At 39.2% G+C, this 19,093-nt stretch overlaps 1 protein-coding gene across 2 annotated transcripts in view; it reads left to right on the top strand.

The window, feature by feature from the left end:
- pip5k1bb (phosphatidylinositol-4-phosphate 5-kinase, type I, beta b) overlaps positions 1 to 19,093 on the top strand; it is a 117,922-nt gene that overhangs the window by 26,461 nt on the left and 72,368 nt on the right. For both annotated transcript variants that reach the window (XM_060930907.1, XM_060930906.1), the window contains exon 2: positions 16,212 to 16,316. The gene's annotated coding sequence lies outside the window, so the exon portion shown is untranslated. The remainder of the gene's footprint in view (positions 1 to 16,211; positions 16,317 to 19,093) is intronic.

Below are 19,093 nucleotides of genomic sequence, written 5' to 3'. Positions count from 1 at the left end.
AATTTTCGGGAAATCCCATCGCGTGCAGTGTATAAACACAAGTACGCATGCTCTCCACGCGTGGCTTGCAATCGCCGTTCACCGACCGTACACACTGTTTGACGATACGCATTGGTAACATCAGAAAGACACGTATTCAGGCGGGATATTTTAGCATATCGACAATGGCAAAAGTCCTAGATACAGTAAGAAAGAAGAGGATCGAGCGAGGGAGATTGATAAAGGTGCAGGAATAAAGAACTGTTTTCGATGGGCTTGGTTAGAAAGAACACTGAATGTCGAGATCGACAAGCAGACTGTCACAACGAAGCTCGGTGATCACATACGGAAAATAGACGTCCCAGGAAAAGTACTTTGCTCATTGTGTTCTGGCATGATAAACTACGCTAGTAGAGGGGCAAGGACTATCGAACTTCACATACACACCAAAAAACACAAAGGTAGGTCGAAAATTATTTTGCCTGTTCATCTCATCTCATTATCTCTAGCCGCTTTATCCTTCTACAGGGTCGCAGGCAAGCTGGAGCCTATCCCAGCTGACTACGGGCGAAAGGCGGGGTACACCCTGGACAAGTCGCCAGGTCATCACAGGGCTGACACATAGACACAGACAACCATTCACACTCACATTCACACCTACGGTCAATTTAGAGTCACCAGTTAACCTAACCTGCATGTCTTTGGGGGAAACCGGAGCACCCGGAGGAAACCCACGCGGACACGGGGAGAACATGCAAACTCCGCACAGAAAGGCCCTTGCCGGCCCCGGGGCTCGAACCCAGGACCTTCTTGCTGTGAGGTGACAGTGCTAACCACTACACCACCGTGCCGCCCTTTGCCTGTTCAATGATTCATTATATTATTTATAATATACATCGCACGAATCAATGCCATGGTGTGTGTGTGCATATATATCAAATACATGTCATATATAAGTGTGTATCTTTTATAAATGGGGTTAGCTTATCTAATGTAGCATGTTGGGAAGAATCATAGTATCGTATCTATATTTCTGATAAAATGTTAGGTATGATAGCATGTATAACTCTCCTACTTATTGCTCATTTCATGGGGGGGGAATTGCTGGCACGTGCCGCGCAGGAGCGTCTGCCCAAATTTTTTAGGCCGAGATGAACTTATAGTTTTTGATTTAAAAAAAATTTCCAATATGTAATGCCCATTGTACATGCCTGTTCTTTCATTCAAAATCACCATCTTGATCTTCAAATTGACCATATGGTATCTGTATTACATTACACATCATCCTGTCCAGATAAAACCTAGTTAGTACACACAGCAGTTGAAAGAGAAGTGATGAGTGATGTTGAATGTTGCCTGCTTAATATGCAAGACCTCCTGCTACCATGATCACGTCAGAAGAAAGCTTAAGAGAATTATATGATAGAACTTTTTTCTGGTTTGCACTTCATTTTAAAGGATTAGAGTATATCAACAAAGAACATAAATTTCATATGATACTGATGATATCATTTTAGACAAACTGGAACTTCTGAGGACAAACTACCAGTTACCAGCATCACTTCGGACTAGTGATAGTAGCAGTGCAGCTCATATACATCAACCACTGGTGAAAAGCACAGATGGCCACACTTCCACTGTAAAGCCTCTGATATCAGTAGCTGATCGTGTGAATGATATTGTATTGTGAAAAGTATTGTAACCTTATCACTATTATGAAAAGAACTTCAGAGAAAGCAGCCCAGTCTCCATTTGGTAAGGTATTTTATATATTTAAAAAATTATATATTCATTCATTTACATTGATATCCACATGTTAACAAAGACATGAGTAGCAAAAATGCATTAATATAATACTGTAGAGCTCTTGTTTATATTAAAAGGTGCATTGATTTTTTTTTTAAATCATCAAATGTGAATTGATTAAAAACAAGTCTCGTGTACCATATTAATCATTTTCACCTGGTAGTCCACCAAGAAGGGGTATTTATTTCCAAATAAATTGCAACTTTTTGCTGATAAAATTAATGATTTTGGGGTAAAAAAAAATAGCCAAAAATCATTAGCTCCCGGGGGCTTTGCCCCCTGGGCCCCCACCAAGGCTCTGCCCCTGGGCCCCGCTGAGTGCCAGCGACCCCCAAACCCCCAGACTTTTTAAATATTTTTCATTCTCATCCCTGTACCATATTCTGAGCAATTTATTTATTAGTCGCCACACTTTAAGTGTATAATTTACCATAAACATTATGATTTTGTTGGTCATTGAACCATAGCTAGCTTAGCATGCTGGATTAGCAAGTTCTGTGGATACATGGTGCATTCATGTGCTATGGGAATTATGGTAAATACCAAATGCTGACATGGAAAGCACACATGAACGCCCCCTCTTGTGGTATTTTCCACTGGGCAACTCGTAGAAAATTTTGATACACGAGTTGCCGAGATGAGATGAACTTTAACCTTTTCAACATGGCGGCGAGCGGTACAAGACTAGCTTATGAACCAAGAAAGAAGTGGTTTTCACCTACGGAAAGCTGACTCTCACCTTTTAAACGAGTCATGTTATGTATATTATATTATTATAATATGTATAGTATTATAGCCTAATACAAAATATTCTGTGGCTGTCCAAAGAACGCCAACAATGATCTAGATACTGGCTACTCTCATTGTGGCTACAGCCAAATTTCCAAAAACTGCGTGGCATTCAGTGTGTTAAGAAAATCTCTACTTGTCATGATCAGGAAATATTCAGCATTATTTACCTTTTGACTTTTGATAACTCATATTCATGCTGCAGCTGATGAACAAGGCAATCTATAATTGTTTTAGCCAAATAACAGGCCTGATTCTGAATCTGGTCCACCATCTTTAATTTGTCAACAACAACAAAAGCATGTGAACACAACACACTGGTAAATACCACTTCCCAACTGGAAAATATCATCTTCCCATAGCACATGAACGCAGCAACAGCTAGCTGTATCTGCTAAGCTATCTGTTAATAAATCCCCAATTCCAAAAAAAAAAAGTTGGGATGCTGTGTAAAATATAAATAAAAACATAATGCAGTCATCTGCAAATCCGTTTTGACCTGTATTCAATTGAATACAATATAAAAACAAGATATTTAATGTTCAACTTGGGAAACTTTATTGTTTTTTTTTGTAAATATGATTATTCTGAATTTGATGCCTGTAGCATGTTGCCAACTTTTTTTGGGGGGGATATGTTGCAGCATTAAATTCAGATAGAGTATATACTTACAAAAAACAATAAAGTTTACCAGTCTGAACATTAAATATCTTGTTTTTGTATTATATTAAATTTAATATAAATTTTTTAATATAAAGTTTAAAAAAAAATAATTTTCAGATCGAGGCAGCACGGTGGTGTAGTGGTTAGTGCTGTCGCCTCACAGCAAGAAGGTCCTGGGTTCGAGCCCCAGGGCTGGCGAGGGCCTTTCTGTGTGGAGTTTGCATGTTCTCTGCGTGGGTTTCCTCCGGGTGCTCCAGTTTCCCCCACAGTCCAAAGACATGCAGGTTAGGTTAACTGGTGACTCTAAATTGACCGTGAGTGTGAATGGTTGTCTATGTGTCAGCCCTGTGATGACCTGGCGACTTGTCCAGGGTGTACCCCGCCTTTTGCCCGTAGTCAGCTGGGATAGGCTCCAGCTTGCCTGCGACCCTGTAGAAGGATAAAGCGGCTAGAGATAATGAGGGGATGAGAATTTTCAGATCATTGCATTCTGTTTTTATTGACATTTTAGACAGCGTCCCAACTTTTTTTTTGAATCGGGGTTGTCCTTTGCTTTATAGATGGGATAGGTTCCAATAACTGTACCCACTTTGTGAAATAACAAATTGTGCTGATATTTAGCACTTCATGGAATACACTTTTACAAACAATGTTAAGCCCTTTTTGTAATCATTATGTCATTTTATCCATCTTATGAACAAAGAACAAAGTGTCCATGTGTCGACTTCATCCTGACACTCGTAATCCTGTAGTGGATTTTAAGTTAATTAATGCAACATGTTTATGTTTTAAGAACATGAATGAGATTAAGGACACATCCCGAAATGTTTGTTTCTCATTAATTTGGTGGGAATGATGGGATATTAATCAAATATACCATGCGCTGAGAGGCTCCGGTTGAAATTATGAATTCTCTGAGTTGACTGGTATAGTACTATTCTCTGAGGGGTGCAGCAAATAGTACTACAGTATGGGGCGAAGAAAATAGTACTACAGTATGCCAGTCACCGAAGAGAATCCATAATTACCAGAACCTCTCAGTGCATGGTATATATATATATATATATATATATATATATATATATATATATATATATATATATATATATATATATTATTTACCAGCCGGGAGGTCCATATCATGAAATACTGTGACCGAGGCCTCTGGGCCTCGGTCAGTATTTTCAAGGCCTCGGTCACGGTATTTCACCATACGGACCGACCTTAAGCTGGTAAATAATATATTTATTTTTTCTTTACCAAATTCTAACAGAAAATGAGAGCGCCCGAAAGGCAAGCCGGCATTTTGAATCCTCATTCACGGCTGTAATGCAAATGGCTTCCTCCTCGGTATACAAGTGCACTTCCATGGCAGGAAAAAACTACATTTTGCCACCTATGTAGTCCCCTATTTATACAAAATTGAGTCATTCAGGATTCAGCCATGTTTTTGCTCGGCGTTAGCAACAGTTACAGGTTTTCGGCTTTCTCCTGAAATGTTTTCTTTTATTTCGTCTTCCTCAGGGTAGTAAAACTCGCTTTCGCTGTGAAGACTGTTGTTATCGCTATCCATGCTGTAATATTAATGCTATTCTCCTGAGAAATGCGAAAATAAATGTTGACAAAAATTGCTACTATGTTTGTCGTTGTTGTGAACGAGCGAGTCGCCAAAGGTCCGTAACCGGGGTCCATATCGTAGGGTTCCAGACTGCTCGTGAGCCAATCAGAGCGCACGATTTGATGGAAACCGGACCGCGAAAAAAATAAATTTGATTTATGTCCCTCATCAAAAAATTCCAAATTAAAAGTGTTAAGATTGAATCTCGGCATAAACTCAGTGGAGGCAGCCATGTTTGTTGTTTACGTTGGAGCGACCTTCGACCTGCACATGTGCAATGTACCATGCTATCACCTGCCTCGTTAGGCATGATCATGATACGTAGAGCTACACACACAGAAATGCTCACGGAGCCACAGCTGTGACTCGAGTCGGCCGTATAGCTTGAAATTGTGACGTCAGTTCATGGTATATCCAGGATATATCATGACTGACTCACATCATATCCTTTTTTTTTTTTTTTGATGTCACAAGATACATTGCTTTATCAATGGTGGAACTATTTTATGTCGCATGACCCATCCTTGACCAGTCCGTGCATGGGAATTTTTTGATGAGGGATATAAATTCTAATAGATGCAGACATGCTCAGAAAAAGGCACAGGCACACACAGTTCTTTGTTTTAAGAGAAGATAGTTTTGTTTGATGCACAATTATTTGGCTGTTGAATAAAACATCTCATCTCATTCATCTCATTATCTGTAGCTGCTTTATCCTGTTCTACAGGGTCGCAGGCAAGCTGGAGCCTATCCCAGCTGACTACGGGCAAAAGGCGGGGTACACCCTGGACAAGTCGCCAGGTCATCACAGGACTGACACTAACGCTACGTTCACACTGCAAGGCTTAATGCTCAATTCCGATTTTTTTGTGAAATCCGATTTTTTTGTGAGGTCGTTCACATTAACAAATATATGCGACTTGTATGTGATCCTCAGTATGAACGAAAAGCGACCTAAAAGTGTTCCGCATGCGCATTGCAGGATACGACGACGTCACACGCAGTGAGCATGGCCAGTGTTTACGGAAGTAAAACCGCCCGGTTGCGGTATGACCCATCCAATCTAGCTTGAATAGCTGCATCCCCCCAAATGGAAATCAGCTCCCTAACCTCTGCGTCCTTCCATTGAGAAGATTCAGAACCTTCACAGCCCGAAGCGTCCCTCGCATTGATGTCATGCGCAGGGGCGCAGATACGTTTTTTGAACTGGGGGGGACAAAAAACTGGGGGGGACAAAGCTGCCAGCAAACCAACCCCAACCCCGATATGCCTGTCAAACTTCTTGTGGGTTACCATAGCAACCAAGCTCGAGCTCGCAACCTGTGCAGTCTGCGCAGCTCAACCAACCGAATATCAGTCTTTGTTTTGTTTTATGTGAGTTGTTGCAACTATGTATACACTGCTGTGCACCTCAATAAACCGAATGGTAATTAGTCTTTTGATTTTTCCGTGAGGTTTGCCTTATGCAAAGAAAGACAGCATAGACGTTTTTTCCTCCCTATAAGTGGGGGGGACCGAACGAGGTGAATTTAAATCTGGGTGGGACGAATCCCCCCCGTCCCCCCCTCTATCTGCACCCGTGATTATGCGCCATGTTGTTGTAACTTTTTTTGAGAGACCCGCCGCCTACTTCAGCGCAGAATAGTGACGTTTGTGGCTTGTTGATGACGTGTAAGTCGGATGAATGCGACCTGGCGGTTCAGACTGAAGTCGCATATGAAAAGAGCGGATAGGAATCGGAATTAGGACCACATATCCAAACGGCCTGGGTTGGATTTGAAAAAATCGGATCTGTGTCGTTCATATTGTCAATAAAAGATCGGATACAGGTCACATATGGGCGAAAAGATCGGATTTGAGTCACTTCAGCCTGCAGTGTGAACGTAGCCATAGACACACAACCATTCACACCTACGAGTCACCAGTTAACCTAACCTGCATGTCTTTGGACTGTGGGGGAAACCGGAGCACCCGGAGGAAACCCACGCGGACAACATGCAAACTCCGCACAGAAAGGCCCTCGCCGGCCACGGGGCTCGAACCCGGATCTTCTTGCTGTGAGGTGACAGCGCTAACCACCATGCCGCCCCTGTTGTGAAATATGTCAGGAAATATAACAAACCTTTTATCTATATCAAAAAGATTATTTGAATCTGCCGTAAGGCTTCCTTAAAGGAAAAAATTATAATCAGTATATGATATTCGGTTGTCAAAAGATTTATTTTGTGAGTAAATTCAGAGTTGATTGCAGTGCAGCGCACTTCATTCTTTTCGTCTGTCCAGCTTTCTCACTTCCTCATCTGTACACGCTGCTCAAACAGGTCAGAGTCCAGAGATTTTATACTAATATCGCTGTCACTGGAATTATGCTTTTCATCTCGTATATCACTAACTAGCCGAGCCAAGTCTCTGCCCCTAACTCGACACAACTACATCGTATACTGTAACTGCACTGCATTCTAGAACTTTGAGTCTGTTTATTGTCACTTCTACTTTTTTTTTTCTCATTAACGTGAAATTGAACGTGACTGGGAAATGGTGAGTGAGCTCTTGTTCTTTTGCTTCTAGGAGCCAACAGCAAAACCTAGCAGATCAGGACAAAATCTCTAATTTCTCACATGAACAAAGAAAATATAGCGTCAACCAACAATTCAGCACCAGAACCTTTAAACGCATTACAGATATCTCAATGCGAGTATATTTAATTAGTTTCAGGGTGGAATTTTCCTTTAATACTCCTCAAGAAGCAGCAAGCATTCCAGTGGAAAATTCCCAAGTCTATCTCTAAAGGGATCAGGTGATTTGTTGGCAGCACTTTCAGAAAGAAAAAATACTACCTCAAGAGCAATCGTAAAATTTTACACACACTATACACCTAGTACGTGCATAGTATACTTCCTTTATAGTATGTTACAATAATTATGCCATCAGCATGTGTACAATGGACTCAAATCGAAGCTGTATAGCTCCTTAGTGGCCTTACATTTTCCTGGCATTTAGAAGATGCGCTTATGAGACTCATTTATAGTCCCTTGAAGCATGACAGCACTTCCAGAGTAGTTAGAGGTTAAGAACATCACTAAAGGGCACAGCAGCAATGACGAGTGAAAGGGCAGAGAAGCTGACGCCAGCAGGTATTGGCCTGAATTCAAATTCGTCCAAGTCCAAACTCAGAGTCAAACTCGTGACTCTTTTGGAATAAATCTGGAAAATACTACACAGCTCGTCGACCCTGTTCACGTCACTCGATCATTAAAGCAAATTGAAAATGCTACACGTTCAAGCACAGCTTTAAGTCTGTTTCTGTAAGTGTTTACCCTGTGCCTCAGGTTTAGTGTTTGCAGACACTGCTGCTGAGCAACCGTAGCAAAATCACAGATAGAAAAGTGTTATGATGATAAAGAGCCAAGTGTTCTCAAAAGTCTCCTGCTAGGCTGCGGCATAGCATCACAAAGATGTAATCCCCAGCGAGGAGTCATTGGCAGGTCATGTTTAGTACTGTAACAACAGAGGAATTCAAATGTCAGTGGTCCCGTGAATGTTCTCCAATGTAAAAAAAAAAAAAAAGAAGAAGTACATTTATGATAACAGCACAGATTTATTTTATGAATGTAATTAAACCAGAATATTAAATATTGGGGCGTCGTGGCTCAGGTGGTTAAGGTGCCATACCATAAATCCGGGGACCTGGGTTCGATCCCTCCCTATCTCTCTCTCCCACTCATTTCCTGTCCTATCCAATTAAAAAAGAATATTAAATATTGCAAAGATCAGGAATCTTATTGATTGATTGGTGCCATTATGGCTTTATTGACATTTCTGTCCACAAAAAGAACCAAGATTCTATTTGAAACATTTAACAGTTATCCCATGAAATCGAGTCGTACATGAGCTGATAGCCAACAAGGCACGTAGCACCGAGTTGGCTATAAGCCATGTATGACAAGATTGAGTGGAATAATTGTTTTATTCTATCCACATTCACGAGATTTTGAGAAACGGAGTATTATTTTTATTTTTTTTTGCAAATTTGATAAATAAAAACTGTATACAAAACGTCCGACAAAATAATTTCCGCTTAGAATGTAAACAACCCGGCGAAACGACAGGAACAATTTGTGAAAAATGCTATAATAATAATTCTTGAAAAATAAAAAAGATACGTTCTTACCATCAAATACTTTTATTCCATATTTTCTTGCTTTTTTTTTGTATTTTGGGTGGTTTTGTTTTCGAGTAGAGTTTTTATTTGGTGGTCCTCAGTTGGTTCAGCAACACACACTGCCATTTTGTTTTTCTCTACTCACAGTATATGAGCTGATAGCCTAGTAGTAGAGTAACCAATCAGAACATGCTATTGCTCATATCCAGTGAATGTGGATAGAATAATTCCTATTATATTTAACAGCACAGTTCCAGTTAATTGCAGTTAGATCCATGTTAACATTATGTATACTTTTTCTTTTTAAGTTTTTTAAGTTTCCTCCAAAAACAACATGCCAGGAGCTAAATTGGAGACTCTAAATTGCCCCTAGGTGTAATGAGTGTGTCAATATGTGTGTATGGCGCCTTGTAATTGACTCACATCCCATTCATATATATGTTTATGTGTGTGTGTATGTATGTGTATATATATATATATATATATATATATATATATGGGCGGCACGGTGGTGTAGTGGTTAGCGCTGTCGCCTCACAGCAAGAAGGTCCTGGGTTTGAGCCCCGGGGCCGGCGAGGGCCTTTCTGTGCGGAGTTTGCATGTTCTCCCCGTGTCCGCGTGGGTTTCCTCCGGGTGCTCCGGTTTCCCCCACAGTCCAAAGACATGCAGGTTAGGTTAACTGGTGACTCTAAATTGACCGTAGGTGTGAATGTGAGTGTGAATGGTTGTCTGTGTCTATGTGTCAGCCCTGTGATGACCTGGCGACTTGTCCAGGGTGTACCCCGCCTTTCGCCCGTAGTCAGCTGGGATAGGCTCCAGCTTGCCTGCGACCCTGTAGAACAGGATAAAGCGGCTAGAGATAATGAGATGAGATATATATGTATTTTTTTTCCCATCTTGCACCCAGCGTTCCCGGGACAGGCTCCGGCTCCACCATGACTCTGAACAGGATAAAGTGGTTACTGAAGTGAATGAATGAAATCACTTCAAATCCAATGATCAGTTAGTTAGGCTTATAAATACAGTACTGTGCAAATGTCTTAGGCACGTGCAAAGAAATGCTGTAGACCAAAAATGGCTTAAAAATAATGAAATGAAATGGTTCAACATTTAAAAAAATACTATAAACAGCAGTAAGCCATTATAAATGAAACAAAATCAATATTTGGTGAGAGACGACCCTTTGGTTTAAAAAAAAAAGTAGTCGGAGGTACAGTGAGTACAGTTTTATGCGGAAATGAGCATCTTACAGAACCAGCCACAGTTCTTCTGGACACTTTGACGGTCACACTCGCTTCTTAATTTTGCACCAAAACCCAGCAGCCTTCATTATGTTTTCTTTTTTAATCTGAAAAGTGGTTTCTAATGTAATATGCTGCTCAGATACAAACATTTTTTTTCTGTAACATTTAATTTTGTGCTGGAAAACGAACGTTTGGACTCTAAAATGTTTTTGTACCGACTCGATAACGTAGAAGTCATAAAATAGAAATCTATAACAATGTTTGTAGGAAAAAAAAAATAGAGTGCCTAAGACTTTTGCACAGTAATGTATATGCCTAAATAACTAACTATAGTAGTTGATTAGTAGTTATTGCTTGTGAACCTGATTTCCTCTGAATGGTGCGCTTCACAGGGGCTGTGTTGGTCCTAGGGTTTGGTCATACAGCTGCTTGGAATTGGGCAGGCTACCTGAGCGCTGTAGGTCCCGTACAATCAAAACTGTCAGGCGAGTCAGGGAGGGGATTCCTGCCGAGGCTACGTGCTGTGTGTTAGCACGAGCATGTAGCCTATGGGAAATGAATAGTGTGTTAGATTAGCACTAAACCAATGTTTTGAAAAATCAAAAATGTTGTCATGGGTGTCGCCAATCCATGTGCAAAGTATGGAGTATGTGCATCCAGCTGTTTCGATTTGCTTAGGTGAACAGATAGATAGATAGATAGATAGATAGATAGATAGATAGATAGATAGATAGATAGATAGATAGATAGATAGTAGTTGATCCTCAGGCCTATTTTAAGAACGTGAACTTTTTCAAGCTCTGAGCTTGCTCCGCTAGTTTTGCGTACGTCCTCATATGGACCGTTAATGGTGCTTTTTGCCATAATCAGTTCTTTGTCTGGACCATTTGTCTTCTCTCAGTTCTTCCACAGCAGGTGCCTTATTTTGAATGCTTGGCTAAAACCTGTGTGTATTTGTTCTGGAGAGTCTGTGGACTAAGCAGCAGGAGGACAGACGTTGCCTCAGGCTAGGATCAGTGTGAAACAGGATTTTATTATAGATGTTGCATGATTCGAGCACACGTGTAGATCTACAGAGACTCGAACAGTTTCCAAGACATGGCATTGTAGTGTTTATTTCCACAAGCACGTGATTTGGCAGATTCACTGTTTGACCTAATGAAGGTTAAAAAAGTGAAAAAAGAGAGAGAAAGAGAAGTATAAAACAAATTGTTTTGGTGTAGTACTTACCGATACTTAATATTGTGTAGCAGACCAAGAGGCTCATTGATAAAAAGTCATTGGATTACAGTATAAAGAAATACAGTGGGTCGATAAGGCAAGGTGTTGGTGTTACTAAAAAATGAAAAAGAAAAAAAACAAGAAAATACAATACAGTAGAACCTTGAGAAGCTTCTTAGCTTTATATTTATATTTCCTTTGAATGGGTTTAAACAGCTCAGGATAATTAGTAGGACATTAGTGATTGCTTGGTGTGTGTGTGTGTGTGTGTGTGTGTGTGTGTGTGTGTGTGTGTGTGTGTGTGTGTGTGTGTGTGTTTAGATATCCTGGTGAGGATCATATGTTTGAACAGATTTGAACTCATAGCAATATTTGGCTGGTCGCTACAAGGAAAATTGCTTTGCATAGAAACATAACATTAATTCATTGCATTAATGATTGTCAAAGCAACATCTGTACAAGGATAGTAAGACAAACGTGTGTGTGTGTGTGTGTGTGTGAGAGAGAGAGATAGGTAGACAGCATGGCCTTGAGAGAATGATTATGTAATAAAGGTTGCAGAAGATCTTGGCCACGTCCACATTCACATGCAGGTGCAGAAAACTCTGCATACAGAGCGGCTGTTCTTCACATCTTTCTCTTTATCTCTAAGCCTTTTTTTTTTAATTTACCAAACTAGACTGAGTCTCTTTTTTTCCCCAGGGTGTTTTTTTTTTAAACTCTATCTTGCATTTTTCTCTTTGACACAACCCCTCCATGCCGCGTGCTCTCCGTCCCCTCTCAGGCCTGCTGGTATGAACAGTGCGTAGCTCACGGTCCTGCACTAATGCAGTAAACGAGGAAATAAGTGACTCCATTGCAGCCTTTAAGCCTGAATAAGGACTTGTCTCTAGCATGCTGCATGTTTATGCCAGTGCTCTGCAAGGTGATTATCCTTCATTCACACTCTTTCAGAGCACCTGCTTTTACTGTCCTGCTTTAACGTGGCGCCATTTACGTATGTGCACGCACATCCAGACGCACAAAACACACGTTGATGCACGCGTCCCAGTTGATCTCAAAGAGTGGGTTTAGATTTCTGCCTCATTTATCACAACCGATTCAACTCATTATCTAATGACAGAGCTGTGTCCCAAATCGCATCCATTTTTCAGTGTAATGTCTAGTGTGTTCAGGAAGAAATATGAACCTAATATCAGAATGATGGCCTAACAAATATATAGTCCATCATTCGGACAGATACTTTTACATCAACTTGTCTAATCATGCATCAGAACATAGAGGGGAGGGGCTTGTTGTCAATATCAGACAGAAACAAAACATACCAATAACAGTCCTTCTGTCCGTATCTCAAAAATGAATGGCTGTTGTACAGTGAACATTGTTAGGTTTTTAAATATCTTGTCAATGCAATAAATGCAAAAAAAAAAACATCAAAACGGGACGCATCAGTTCAAAAGTATGAAACCGGAATGGTGTGATGCTGGCAAACATTAACCCCGAAGTGGATTAATTTCATATGACAGCACAGCCTGAAGTGTCTCATCTCATATCTCATTATCTCTAGCCGCTTTATCCTTCTACAGGGTCGCAGGCAAGCTGGAGCCTATCCCAGCTGACTACGGGTGAAAGGCGGGGTACACCCTGGACAAGTCGCCAGGTCATCACAGGGCTGACACATAGACACGGACAACCATTCACACTCACGGTCAATTTAGAGTCACCAGTTAATCTAACCTGCATGTCTTTGGACTGTGGGGGAAACCGGAGCACCCGGAGGAAACCCACGCGGACACAGGGAGAACATGCAAACTCCACACAGAAAGGCCCTCGCCGGCCACGGGGCTCGAACGCAGGACCTTCTTGTTGTGAGGCGACAGCACTAACCACTACACCACCGTGCCGCCCAGCCTGAAGTGTGTTATTCCTTTAATTCCACATCGTTTTGCCAATGATTGCAATGTTTATTTTTTTAATGAATGACACATTGGTCTTTCTAACTGTTTAGAGTTACGTTTAATGTTGTTCTCACCATGTTTAATGTTGAGTCTCTGTCTCAAAATGAACGAGATGTCTCCCAACAGTAAACCTCACCATGTCGATGAGTATACACTTTTCTTTGTTACACAGCATCACATTTTTAAAATTAGTTCATTATTATTCTTCGATTCTGTTGCGTGTCCACCATATACGGTAAGTCACTGTGGATGTTACCATAGAAATGATAACGTATTATAACTAGCACTTTAATATAAACCTGTTGTTGATGTTACTGCCAGATCTGCTATTAGAGCCACAGTGTTATATCAAATTAATTCACACTTTCAGACCTGTCGGCGTTGAGAACTTGACCGTGCTGTGGTATAATCTTGATTATCTTGCTGATAAATATGATTGTTTACCATAATAACTCTAGATTTAGAAATAGAGTTCATAAAGATAATTTTATTAACAGAAAACTCAACTAGAAACATGATTTTGCCCATCGACGTAAATTCTTACAGTAACATACTGTAGGTTTCATATTAGTTTATAAAATTCATAATAACTCAATCTTAATAACTCAGAAAGTAATAATAATTAGTTTTAAATAATCATATGGCTAAAAATTAATAAATGAACAGTACGGTGGTATTTTAAGGTGTTAAAGGAACAGTCCACCGTACTTCCATAATGAAATATGCTCTTATCTGAATTGAGACGAGCTGCTCCGTACCTCTCCGAGCTTTGCGCGACCTCCCAGTCAGTCAGACGCAGTCAGACGCGCTGTCACTCCTGTTAGCAATGTAGCTAGGCTCAGTATGGCCAATGGTATTTTTTGGGGCTGTAGTTAGATGCGACCAAACTCTTCCACGTTTTTCCTGTTTACATAGGTTTATATGACCAGTGATATGAAACAAGTTCAGTTACACAAATTGAAACGTAGCGATTTTCTATGCTATGGAAAGTGCGCACTATAATGACAGGCGTACTAACACCTTCTGCGCGCTTCGGCAGCGCATTGATACAGAGCTCAGATATCAATGCGCTGCCGAAGCGCACAGAAGGTGTTAGTACGCCTGTCATTATAGTGCGCACTTTCCATAGCATAGAAAATCGCTATGTTTCAATTTGTGTAACTGAACTTGTTTCATATCACTGGTCATATAAACCTATGTAAACAGGAAAAACGTGGAAGAGTTTGGTCGCATCTAACTACAGCCCCAAAAAATACCATTGGCCATGCTGAGCCTAGCTACATTGCTAACAGGAGTGACAGCGCGTCTGACTGCGTCTGACTGACTGGGAGGTCGCGCAAAGCTCGGAGAGGTACGGAGCAGCTCGTCTCAATTCAGATAAGAGCATATTTCATTGTGGAAGTACGGTGGACTGTTCCTTTAAGCTATTGACTTGAATCCTGGTGTCTTGTAAAGAGCGCATCCTGGGCTTTCCAATGATATATCATGCTAGGAGGGTTGCTGGGAAATTCCTAGTAAGGAGATTACAACAAAAGAGAAATTGAGAGACACATTTTTTTCTTGGTTTCCAGGAGGATATACTAAATGATGTAAAGAAGGAACTAATTACCTTTGCCTACTTTGTTGGAGCAGGTTATGTTTTTGTCTCTGTTTGTTTGTTTGTTTGTTTGTTTGTCTGTTCCCAATGTAACTCAAAATGTAGTGAACGGATTTTGATGAAATTTTGAAGAAAGGTGGGCCGTGGGACATGGAATAATTGATTAGATGTTGATGCAAATCCGAATGTATATGTAAACATACTTTAGTAAACATCTGGATATTCTAATATGTGGCTTGGCAGAGGTATGCACTCTACCGAGTACCCTTCTAGTTAATTATGTAAATAAATACGCAATTGACAAAAGGAACCAAGTAAGTTATTGTGGAAGGAAGGAACTCAAGAAGTGTGTACATAAGTGTGTGTGTGTGTATATACTGTATATCTGGAAATAAACCCTTAGCTAACAATAGCTACACTTACCAATATCAAAGTCAGCAGGTGATTATATTTTACATAGTATATAGTATATAAATTTCATTATTAGGTTTGAAACACAGTACATGATTTGAGAAACATCTCATAACAAATCTCTTCAGTGATGTGAGCCTCCAAGACTAGAGTCTGCCACTTTGGCTTTACACGTAATAGATTTGCACATCCTCTGCTGCCAGGATCGGGATGGAAACAATATTTCATGATGAATAATAAGTATAGATTTCAGAATGAATAATGCATTGTAAGACTCATTGCTCCCTTCTGACTTGACTTTTCGTAAAACAGCAAGTGCCCTTGATTAACGTTGAATCAAGTATCCTATAAGCGAAAACTTTGTGCCGGATAAACTGTTCAGTACCAGTAAAGAGCGCCTCATGTTTAGACAGCTGCTGTTGTGCAATAACTCGGGGCAATAACACAATCTTAGAGCTGAATTTGTGGACTGACACAAGGAAGTGGCTACATATTCTTCTCAAATCAGTCAGGTAATGAGGTAACAGGGGAGGCACTGAGTGTGTGACTCAGAGAACACACACATTGAGAGAAATGTGCCTATGCATGCAAATTCAATAAGGTTGGGTATTAGATGTGTGGTGTTTTTGCCATGGATGTTGTTGTTGTGGTCTCTGCTGTAGTTCATGTGAAAACATAAAATCATTTAATGCACTCACTAACAATGCAGTTTATCTACTTTTTGTCATATGAACTAAATGACGATGTTCTTTTTCCATCCTAGATTAAGTGAAATCGGACTTCTTGAAGTCTCGTCTACATAGTCCATATGAGTGAGCAATGCAGCAGCCGTGAGCAGCAGAGCAACTGTGTTTGTGGTTAAATAAAGGTAGGATTAACATTACTACACATAATTTTAATATTAATACACTAACTAGTAACATTAGTACACTTAATTGTAACTTTAGTACACTAATTTGTAACACTTGTACACTCAATTGTAACATTAGTACACTATCTTGTAACATTAGTACATTTAACTGTAACATTAGTACACTAAATTGTAGCTTTAGTACACTAACTTGTAACATTCGTACACTGTTGTAACATTAGTACACTTAATTTTATTTGTAACATTAGTACACTTAATTGTAACATTAGTACACTATCTTGTGACATTAGCACATTTAATTGTATTAGTACACTTAATTGTAATATTAGTACACTTAATTGTAACATTAGTATACTAAATTGTAGCTTTAGTACACTAACTTGTAACATTAGTACACTTAATTTTATTTGTAACATTAGTACACTTAATTGTAGCATTAGTACACTATCTTTCAACATTAGTACACTAACTTGTAACATTAGTACACTATCTTGTGACATTAGTACACTTAATTGTATTTGTAACATTAGTACACTAACTTGTAACATTCATACACTCAATTGTAACGTTAGTACACTTAATTTTATTTGTAACATTAGTACACTAACTTGTAACATTCGTACATTCAATTGTAATATTAGTACACTTAATTGTATTTGTAACATTAGTACACTTTATTTGTAACATTAGTACACTAACTTGTAACATTCATACACTCAGTTGTAACATTAGTACACTTAATTTTATTTGTAACATTAGTACACTTAATTGTAGCTTTAGTACACTAACTTGTAACATTCATACACTCAACTGTAACATTAGTATGCTTAATTTTATTTGTAACATTAGTACACTATTTGTAACATTAGTACACTTAATTTTATTTGTAACATTAGTACACTTAATTGTAACATTAGTACACTATCTTGCAACATTAGTACACTAACTTGTAACATTAATACACTTAAGTTTATTTGTAACATGAGTACCCTATCTTGTGACATTAGTACATTTAATTGTATTTGTAACATTAGTACACCATCTTGCAACATTAGTACACTTAATTTTATTTGTAACATTCGTACACTAACTTGTAACATTAATGCACTTAATTGTAACAAAACACTTTGAGGCATGTTGTTATAGGAAAATAATCATTTTGGGGGTGTTTTACACACTAAGGGTGTTTTCACATATAGTCCTTTTTTAGTTAACCAAAGTAGACCAAAATATGGACCAACAGAAAAGGGACTCACTTCTTTTTGTGTTCACATTGTGAGTTCATTTGAAAGAGAAATAGTTCTCTTTGTGGTCCACTTCAGCTCTGATGGAGCCTCAGTCCTCTTTCTGTTCACACTATAATTCCTCTGGAGCCCTCAGACCTTTGGATTATGGGAAGGTTTCACTTGGGGCATGTGATCAGTCTACAGCAAGCCTAGAGGGCTAAAATACAATGGCGAAAGGCAAATCAAACCTGGACCGCTTTGTGTTCAGAATGCACAGGTTAAGCAAACTGCAACGTGGATTTGAAGTGAACCTCAGCACATTTTGTTTCAGAGGGATCTGAGTTCATTTGGAGTGTTTACATATGCACAATAAATGCTGACTAATTGCTCTGAGTTCGTTTTGAGAGCCAAAAGGGAAAGAATGTGAAAACACACTAACTCTTAAGTTGTTGATTACTTTCCTGTAACCCGTTATGTATTATTCTTTACTTAACACCTAAAACAATTTTTAATTCTACGTTATAGGCATCAATGAATTGTTAACCAGTGCTTATTTATTATTAATTCAATTATTAAGATACATCAATGGGGAAAATTATATTATTATTCATATGAATAGTTATTGATTAATAGGTTTTATACATTAAACTGTTTGGTAATAGTTAATATTGTATTTAGTGATGTTTATTAATGTATACTTGCTGTATGGAAGTTACCAAAACTTTAATAGTATTTGGTTTTTAATAGTATAATTGGTGGTATATATAAATAGTATATAGGTGCAGGGCTCGAAATTCTTTTTTTTTTTCACCAGCCAGCCGGACTAGTTACCTTCCAAAGTAACTAGCCGAACAGAAAATCAACTAGCCAAAATTTGTTCATGTATGAATTTTACTTCTGTCAAAAATAACGCAAAAGAGAGTAGTTACCATTGTTCATGACTAATGTGCATTTATTTCAAGACCTGAGTATTTTGATACTGTTGTTAAATACATAAATGAGAACAACACAGAGCACCATAATATAATATCAACAAATAATAATATATTGGAAAACTTGGCAACTTGGTGTATGAAAACAAATATACTTACTATCATGACTATAGCACCCAAAATATATCCAACATGCTTTCTGTATTTAACCATTTATGAGAGAGAAAGCATTAGGAGCTTCATATTGACTAGGAATCAACTTGAAAAAAATTAATTATTCCATAAAAATTGTATCGCAGCCAAGGCCTACCCTGCTCCCACGTTTGCTTATAAGTCCTTTGTCGTTTCTCCTCTTCAGACCGAGGTCGCTTTGTCCCCGTCTCTGGCGGTTTCTGTACACCTTTCAGAAAATTCCACATCGCAACGTGGCTTTGGCAGATGTAGATGTAAACAACAACAAAAACACGTGTTTAAATGGGCGATAATGTGGCCACATCTATTGAATTTGATAACGTGATGTGGCAGCGGGGGCGTGGCCAAGCGTCAGTCTGTGAATGGAGGGTGGAGTCAGGGAAGGTAAGTGGTGGAATCATTGCACCTGATGGGGATTAACCTG

The sequence above is a fragment of the Neoarius graeffei genome, chromosome 10 (genome assembly GCF_027579695.1).
Source record: "Neoarius graeffei isolate fNeoGra1 chromosome 10, fNeoGra1.pri, whole genome shotgun sequence".
NCBI classification, from domain to species: Eukaryota; Metazoa; Chordata; class Actinopteri; order Siluriformes; family Ariidae; genus Neoarius; species Neoarius graeffei.
Note: the sequence above shows the minus strand (reverse complement) of the source record. Positions and strands in the feature narration are given on the sequence as shown.